Source organism: Triturus cristatus, chromosome 12 (genome assembly GCF_964204655.1).
Source record: "Triturus cristatus chromosome 12, aTriCri1.1, whole genome shotgun sequence".
Lineage (NCBI taxonomy): Eukaryota > Metazoa > Chordata > Amphibia > Caudata > Salamandridae > Triturus > Triturus cristatus.
In genome coordinates, this window is record NC_140595.1 from 580,148,319 (window position 1) to 580,157,803 (window position 9,485).

At 42.5% G+C, this 9,485-nt stretch overlaps 1 long non-coding RNA gene across 2 annotated transcripts in view; it reads left to right on the forward strand.

Moving 5' to 3' along the window:
- Positions 1-8,371, forward strand: part of LOC146776300 (uncharacterized) — a 122,514-nt gene extending 114,143 nt beyond the window's left edge. For both annotated transcript variants that reach the window (XR_014972412.1, XR_014972413.1), the window contains exons 2-4: positions 7,003-7,109; positions 7,251-7,354; positions 7,547-8,371. This is a non-coding gene — a long non-coding RNA (uncharacterized LOC146776300). The remainder of the gene's footprint in view (positions 1-7,002; positions 7,110-7,250; positions 7,355-7,546) is intronic.
- Positions 8,372-9,485: the final 1,114 nt, after the last annotated feature.

The window sequence follows — 9,485 nt, forward strand, 5'->3', positions numbered from 1 at the left end:
TAGTTCTCAGTGCACAAATGTCCTGTGTGATCCAAGGTTGAGGACACAGAGGCAGGATCAGCGTGTGCAAAAAATACAATGACAAGTATTGTTGAACTTGTCAAAAAATGGGCTGTGCTGAATTTCTGAGAGGTTGTTACAGATTTTGTGCAGGAAAGCAAGGAAAGAGTCAGGACTGTGTTTTCTTTTTGAGATGGTGGAAGGGTTAGAATATTGACTATAAAGTATATTCATTTGCGGACAGAAGGGGGACAAACAATAGTGCGGGAGAGAAAATTCGCTTGTTTGAGATTACTATGAAGTCTAATGGCTAACCTTATTTATGTTAGAATATGAATGTGTGTTGTGTAGTGAATTATCAGATATAAACTGCTCATAGTGTTCGGTAGTCAAAAGCTGAAGTTTAAGTTACCCCCCCCCCCCCGTACCCTCTCCCCGAAGTTAGATGAAAGGGTGAAGGGATAGGCAGGCGTTAGTGTCAGTGGTGAAGTCCTCAAAGATAGATAGTCCTGATGGCTTAGGATAGGGTAGATTGCCAGCATGTTCAGTTAAAAGGGGACATTAATTGAGGAGGAGTGAAGTTCAAAGGATGAAGGGGTGTAGTTGGTACTGGAGTAGTTCTTCAGTAATGACTATTTTGTTGAGCATAATACTAAGCTAAAGCCTCTGCAGTCTTCAGGTGGTGTGTGATCAAAAGTGACATAGTTGGAGTTAACGGCAGTATTTGCAACCGATGATTGTTTAGGGTTGACGTAAGAAGGGAAAGATCCAGAGTACAGCTATTTGTAAGACAAAAAAGCAAGGAAAATATTCATAATAGGAATATATTTGGAGGTCCAGAGTAAAGATGTATCGAGGGTCCAGCTCTATGCTAAAGTATCTCTCCAAGTTCCTGCTTGCATTACTCTTCCAATTTAGGTTATGAAGAGGGTCCAATAGTCCATAACAAGTCTGATGTCCTCCTATGTCACATATGCAGCAATCGACAGTCATAGACCCCTCAGGGGGCGCCCTGCAGGCTTGGCAGGGTCTAATTGCAGCCCCCTTTTCTGCACAGTGAGTGCAGAACTCAAGGGAGCCTCCCACCTCCCTCCTTGGAAATAGAAAGTATTTAATTGTAGGGGTATCTTATCTATGACATTATACTAGGGTTGAGTGAATATAAGGCTGCTGAGAGGCTGCTGAATTAAAATGTATATTCTAAACTCATCATATCACCCCAAAAGAAAATACACGTTGCTCAGTATGTCTACTGTACCCTCACTGGCAGTACCAGGATGTCTTGGCAGTACTGCAAACGCAACAAGATGATGGACGGAGAGCTCAAACTTTTCAACCACTCACCCCCAGTCAAGAGATCTGGGTTTAATCCATCGTTCTTTTGCTCACTCTGCCACCCCAGTTTGGACCCAGCCATATGCAAATCATTCTTGACCCTGCTTCTCATTGGAACAGTCCAGCCTGAACTGCCAGGCTAGATCTTCCCTGGACCAGAAACAAGTATCCTGGGGCTGATTTCAGTGTATCACCTGTCATCAGCCAGACTAGTTTCAATCCAGTGGTGCAGCGAGCAAGGGACCCACGTCTGGGCATATCTTTGGCCACTTAGGGCGACAAGAGCAAAAAGAACAAAGGATGGACGGAATGCTGAACAATGCAAACATTCATCCCCAGTCACAAAGATCTGGGTTTAATCCATCGTTCCATTCTGTCCATCATTTGTTCTTCTTGGCAGTACTGCCATATTTTAAAGAGGCAATAACAACTCTTCTCAGCAAGGCAGCTTCTTCACAAGTGATGTAATGGAGGCTAAAGGATATTTTTAAGAGATTACTCAATGTTTGGCCAACAAAATTAGTCAGACTGTAATAGGGCCACTTTATTTGGGAAGTGGTTGCTTTGGTCCAAAGGATATTTTTAGAAATTGGGTACAGTGGTTGCTTTGGCCCAAAGGATATTTTTAGAAATTGTGTACAAACAAAAAGGACTCCACAAGTATGAATGAGAGCATATTGTGAATAAAGAATAGCGCAGAAATATACCGACATCTATATCTTTTTTGAGGTGGATGCAGGAAGCATAAGTCATGAAATGAAAATGGAATTTGTAAAGCGCATCTGATACCCAGGGGTGTTTAGGCGCTGATTCAGTGAGAAAAAGAGAAGATTGCAGTAGGAGTGGGACTATAAACTGATTTTACATCTAGCACTGTTTAGGCACGGGGAATGAAGGAGGAGAAAAACGCTCATCCGTGCAGGACACAGGGCATTTATACAAATCGGCTACACTGCCTCTAGCATAAATGTGTAAATAAATTTTGCCCAACCATCTGACCTTCTGAACATCAAGTACAAAGGAAATCACATGGGTTTAAAAGCACTTGCTGCAGAGTTCCTTGTACATCCAGCATTTTTTCAGGCAACAATACAAATGTCGAGATAACGCTGGTGATTAATGTTCCTGCTGGAGAGAAATCAGTGTTTTGTCTAGAGGCAGTTTTCACTGCTCATTAAGCAGAGGGTTAATATGCCTCCTGCAAAATATGTGTTCCATGCAGATCACAGAACTGTATTTATGTGGATAGCTCAGTGGGTTACTCTTTTTTGCACATAAATACTTTTTCTACTTGCAGGTCATAAGATGCATCCATAATATAGCACATTGAGCTTTGAATTGCCATCAAAGAGCTGCATGATAACTGCATCGTACAGATTAGAAAGTTATGTTTTTCCCCAGTCTTTCATTATCCTAATGTTGCTAAAAATGGTGTGATCGGGTAGAAGTAAATTATTTTTAGGTCTCGCCAAGGCAGCGCGCATGCGCTGTCTCTCCGAGACATCAAGTAATCTGTATCAGGGGTGAAACTGGGTAATTTCTCCTGTCGCTTGCCATTAGTAAACTCTGGCATTGCTTTTCTTAGCGGGCGTTTTATTGGCTGTAGAACCGATGTGTCACTTCCGTTTATTTCGGAAGCAGCACCGCCTAAGTACAGTTTTCGTCCGCTTTCGTGGACTTCCCTTCTTCAGCTCTTATGTTTAAGAACTCTTTTTTTTAAATTCTTACTTTTGCCGTCCCTCGTCAGTGCGATCCTTCAACATGCATTACTTTTATTTCTTCACTGTCCAGCCCCTCAAACACCACTCGCGGCAATGGCGGGTGCTTCTTGTGTTTATTTTGTGTGTGCTTTATCTTTCACACGGCGCTCGGGCGCTGCGTCTAATGTTTCAGCACAGCACCCGTGGGCAAAGGTGTCACAGTCACTATCAGCTCTTTCACTGTGTCTGCCTGAGCCACTCGCGGCAATGGCGGGCGCTTCTTGTGTTTATATCCTGTGTGCTTTATCTTTAACATGGCGCCCGCATTTACATTCACACAACACGGGCGCACGGAATTAATAATGGCGCTGTGGCTCATAGCCCCTCATCCCCATCCTGCCCTCGGGCGCTGCGCTTAATGTTTCAGCATAGCAGCCGTGGACAAAGGTGTCACAGTCACTATCAACTTTTTTACGGTCTGCCTGAGCCTCAGTTCACTGCTCTCCTCGGGCCGCCATGGTGCAGTGGCGGGGAGGGAGCTGCGCCCTGCTCTCAGCACACGGGGAGTGATAGTATGCATATAAAAAAAAAAAGAAGGGAGCTCAGTGAGCAGTGGCTTCCTTCCTCCACCCTTAGGGTGTAAATATATCTAAACATACAAACACGCATAATGAGTGTGTTGTTATGTGTGTTTTTGTGCGTCTTGTGTTTGTGTCTATTCATTCACACACATCTGCATACAGTAGCGGTACGTGGAGGAAGTTCGGTGGGGCAGTGAGGCGGGGCGGGGGAGGGGCAGGGTGGGGAAATGTAAACACTGGAATATGGATGAACGGAGGTAAGTACACATTTAAATAAATAAAACAAATTTTGTTGCGCGGGCTGCATTGCATTTTGCGATGCAGCGCGCGCCAAGGAATTCATTTTATTTATTTAAATGTGTACTTACCTCCGTTCATCCATATTCCGGTGTTTACATTTCCCCACCCTGCCACTCCCCCGCCCCGCCTCACTGCCCCACCGAACTCCCTCCACAGACCGCTACTGTCTGCATATCTACATATGTTTTATATTTTGCACAGTTCTTGCTGCTGGCGACTTCACCGCCATCTGAGCCCAGTGTGTGAATGATACATTTTTGCACTTGACTGGAGGTTCTAGCGGAAGAGACTGCTTATCTACTCTCGTACGTTGCTCCGTGAGGGCGCGTGCGAACCAAGCACCCGGCAATCTGCAGATGACCAGAGCACGTGCATCACATGCTGTTCGTGTGATTCGCTTCATGTGCTGAAGCCTTGTCCGCCGTTCTTTTCACATTTAATTGGCTACGATTTAAATTCTCACAGATCAGACCTCAGAGGCTCTGGAGGTAATAAATGGTCAGCATGAAGGACTAAATTTCCTTTTCAGTCTTTCCTGTGTTTATCACCTAACCATTTGGTATTTAAGGAATATATGCATTGTAAATCACAGCAATACAAGTTATAGTGTGATTAGAGGATGACAAGATGAACAAACTGTCTTCCTTGTTAATACATCAATTCAGAAATTGCTTTGCAACATGCCTACAGTGTCCTTTTTTGCACAATAATAGCGTTACTCTTTAAAAAGGGAGTCTTAACTTCACTTTGACGTATATATGCAGACTTTCTAATAAGGCCTATAACCCACACTCGTGAAAAATTACCTAACTACATAAGTGTTGCTGGGTGTCCTGTTGCACTGTGAGGCCATCATTTACTATGTTTTAAAAGCTAATCCAATTGAATATATAATTAAAAATGTGTTGTAAAATGCATAATTTTTGCCATTGTTTCCCAAATTTTTGTGGGGGGAGAACTACCCCCCCCCCCCCCCCCCCCCCAAAAAAATCCCCCTTGTATTAGTTAGGATTGCTCGCTGCACTCGCTGTGCACCGTAAATGGACTGGTCTGAATTTGCCAGGGCTGCTTTGGTTTCCTTGTCCAGTCCTGATGCAGCCCCACAGTACTTTCTGGGTGGTTGAGTAGCTAGTTACATCATAATGCATATCAATGCAGTTTTAGACACACAGCATGGGGTAAAAATATGTAGGCGCAATATTTGAGAACAATATATTGGCACATTTTATGACAGTAAACAATCACAGTGAGAACTACATAGATAGAACAAGTGTAAGCCTGTCTCAAAGCCTCAATGACCTAGCCATGTCCCAGAACTTTCTTGTCCAGTATCGAAAGATCAGGTAGGCATTGGACCTTTTCAGGCTCTGGATGCAAACACATCTGAGATAAAGGAGGGTGTCTCATGCCTTCTCATCTTCATGATTGGCAGACTCGTGAACACAGGTATATTGTCATGCACTATTGATTTGGTAGAAGATAATGCAGCATATGATATTCCCAAGTGCACCCGACGAGAAGCTTGTGCAGTGTGTTGCTTTATGTAAAAGGTGCATAAATGCAAACCTTGGATGACCTGTGATGGATTTTCTTATTGTACTTGTGTTGTGTAGTTTATGTACTGCAAATCAACAAAACATTAGTGGTGCTAACAGAGTGTGGCAGGGCTGTGCTGTATGTATGAATGATGTCAATCAATCAATCAATAGCTTTATTTCGATAACGTATCATAAAAGCATTGTTCGACAGATGTGCAAGAGGATAAAAAATAAAAACTACATGTATTCGATGGTAATAGATCTTTGAATTAAAAATTTCAGTAAAAATGTGATGACACAGCGTTTTAGACATTATATATACTAGAAAGCATTAAAAAACAGTTATCGTTAAAAACATTTGTCCAAAAAGTGTGGATACGAATTTCTGCAAGTTCATTCCATAGAATACACCCATAGAATAAAATAAGTGTAAAAAGAATAATAAAAATATTAGTTTGTCACAACGATGTTATGGAAAGTGCAAGTGCTTAGTCAATCTGAAAGGGCTTTCTTGGGTTATGGCGACGTACCGCTATAATCCAAGATTAGGTGAATGATGTCCTATTCATGGCGGAGGTTCATAGTTGAGGAGATTGGTCTTACTGCAATAGGAAACATTGATTGGTTGTAATTTGTCACTGTGTAGGGCCAATACCACGAGTAATCAGGGCTTTCAGCCGTACTGGGCGATTTGTTGGATCAGATGTTGTTGTGATGGAGGATCTATGTTGTTGAAGGGGTTTTGTGGGGGTGGTGCTGTTTTCAAAAGGTGAAGGATCTTACATAGGATAGGTATGTTGGCTTGTTGGCACCATAGAGTAGGGTTGCGGCAGGTGTAGAATTTATGGATGCTGTTAATATTGATCAAATGATAGAACTCTGTTGGAAGTTGTTGTTATGAGGATGACATGGTGCTTCAGTGCTGATGGAAGGTTGCACGTTGTATCAAGGTGATATAAGCTATGTTGTTTGGTGCATTGCTGATGCAGCGTGCAATGGTGTTTGTTATTAAGGTGTAGACTCCATGTTGATGAAAATTATTTTAGTGTTGTTGGAGTGGCAGAACATGTGGTGGTTAGGATGATCTTATTGTAGTGGAGGTTCAAGTCATTAGATCAGGATAGGTCAGCTGTGTTGTTAAGGTTACTGGAGTGATTATGGGGATGTACAAAATGTGTTGGGTGGGCTGTTAGTGTGACTGAGATTTTAACTAGGCTAATGTTTGGTCAATAAATTCATGACATGATACAAGCTGTCTTTGCCAGTGTAGGCTAGAATGGTGGGGGTTACTGGAGTGCTATGGAAGTGTTAGCATACTAGAGCCCAGATTTACTGAGATTTTATGCAATGCAGTAGAGCATTTCAACTTGCCTCACAGGTTTGCGTGATGGCAAAAACACTGCACAGCCTCGAACTTACCAAGATCACATACCACAGTGACCTATGAACTGTCATCAAAGAGCTACAGGCAAACTGCTTAGTATAGATTAGAATATTATGCTTTTGACCGATGTACGTCTCTCTCTCTCTCTCTCTCTCTCCTATCAGCTTCTGTCAAACAGTAGCCCCTGAAGCCAACCTTAAAAAATCATCAACTCCGATACCAGCGGACATTCTGGCAGCAGCAATAAGGCCCTCTGCCATCCATCCATCAGGTAAGCCTGGGAACCTATGATCTTAACTTCTACATCTAATCCGCTCAAGTTTGTCTCTCTAATTTATCTGCATTTGGGCTCATGACGACTTCAATAGACTGACAATATAAACCAAACCTACATCTTATCTTATCGCTGTAGCTGCTGGATCTGGAAATACTTTAGGAAGACCATCGACCAGGACCCAGTTCAGCAGATGACCTCATGGGGGAGCTCCAAAATTGTCATCTCTGTTGCTGGAGCTGGTGAGTTAACATTGTTTATCTATAATATGATCAACTCATCCACGGATCAACCCATAATAGCATATGTTGTCTTAGTCTCACATGGTACTAACTTATTCTTTATTTGTAGAATAAAGATTATGAAAGTAGTGTGTTAGGAATGTAACAATAAACTGGATGTGATGTTCTTCATCTGTTGAAATTTCCTTTCAGGTACCAAGGAAATTAAGCTGGACGATGATGCTGAACCATCTACAAGTGGAGGCAATCTGAAGGGAGAATCCGATCTTTCGCCAAGGAACAATATCTATGGCCAGCACTGCTCACGAGAATAGGTGGAGGAGGAGGAGGAAGAGGAGGAGCATGAGCTAGTCTAGGAGGAGGAGGACCTGGAGGAAGAGGATGGCATTGTTGCCCCAGCACATAAATCCTTCTAGACGGCCCCTTCAGGGATAGGTAGCAGGGCTGCTCCTCCTAAATCCCTTCTGAGGATTGCTAGTCTCCAGCCGTAAGCAAGCAGCCACGGGTGCTATATGAGCCTACTCAGCACTCACCTTCACACAGCCCTCACATCACAGGTCTCTCTGTATGATCTCCAACACACTACTTCCATAAGTTAGTATCTCCAGTCTTCTTTTAATCATCTGAGGGAGAGCACACTCCTGATGAGGAGCAGGTATCTCCCACTCATGAATCTTTTCACCATAACCTCCTAAGTGCCATCTTTCTCATTGCGGATCAGCTTGCTGGCCATTTGAGATGGCCATGCATGCAGGGGGGTGGCGGTAGTCATTGGCTAATGTCGACCACTGAGAAGATGCATTTTTCCAGCAAAAAAGCGATGGGTGGCATTGTGGAGGCATGGACAGAATAGAGGAGATTTGCATGATATACTTGTGTCTCATTACATGTCTTATTAACCTCGATTTTATAAGTTACCAGGGTTACTTTTTCCATTACCTTAAAATGTTTCTGTTATTTGTTCTCAGATGTAGGGAGCAAGATTAAAACATAGTCACTTGGCTAGAATATTCTTAATTTTTGTGTTTTTTGCCAAACTGGTCTTGGAGTATTTGTTGATGTCTCTCTACGTTTTTTCAAACAATTTCTCTTATTTTTCCAAAGCAGGTTTTCAATTGCCCTACATACTCCAAAATTGGTTTGGCTTCATTTGATTCACTTTCCCATGCTTCTTTAGACATATCCAACTAATTTCTAGGTTTTCTCTCAAGTAACAACTCAAACAGGGAATGGCCTGTACTGCTCTGTTATTTACACCTGATAGCAAATAACACCAGAGAAAGCATCTAGTCCCATCGTTTAGCTTCTAAACCCAACAACATTTTAAGCGTAAGCTTAAGGGAAGAATTACATCTTTCAACTAGTCCATCTGTTTGTGGGAAATAGGCCTCTGATCAAATCTGTTTAATACTCAAGTGGGTGAAGATTTGGGCCAAAAAGTTGGAGGTGAAGGGACTACCTTAATCACTCAATATTTCCCTCGGGAAACCCACCGAGAGAAGAATTTGATCATAGCATCAGCTGTCTATAACGTATTAGGTTGTCTCAACAGAACTGCCTCTGGGTATCATGTGAAATAATCTACCACTACCATTACAAACCTATATCCCCATTTGAAGGTAAGAGGGGTCCTAATAAATCTATTCCAACTAGGGACAAAGGCTCGCTGATAATCGGTAGAGGATGTAAGGGAGCTTTAGGGGTTGATATCTGCTATTTTTGGGCAAACCTCATACTCTACAATATTTCTTATATGAGCAATGTCCTTGGCCAAAAATATTGCTCTAGTATGGCCTTTTCCATTTTCTCTTTGACTGTGGGCTAAGTACATCCTAGCTATTATCTCTAAAGGGTCCCAGGACCAGAATCTGGATAGGATGTGCTTTCTCCTCTTTTCTATATAACTGTCTATGTTTCTTAAAGAATTGGGGACCTATCTCCTCTAAATCATCTCCTTCATTTGCCTTAGCCCATGCTGCCTGAAGAATGGGGTCCTCTCTTTGAGCTGCTTCTCATATCTCTGTATTAGCCATCACTGGAAAATTGATAGGCCTCTATATGTATTATGCTTTTTAGCCCTTGTCCAGGTATTTTCCCTATCCTGCGTTAGTCTTTCTGGGTAGGCTACTTT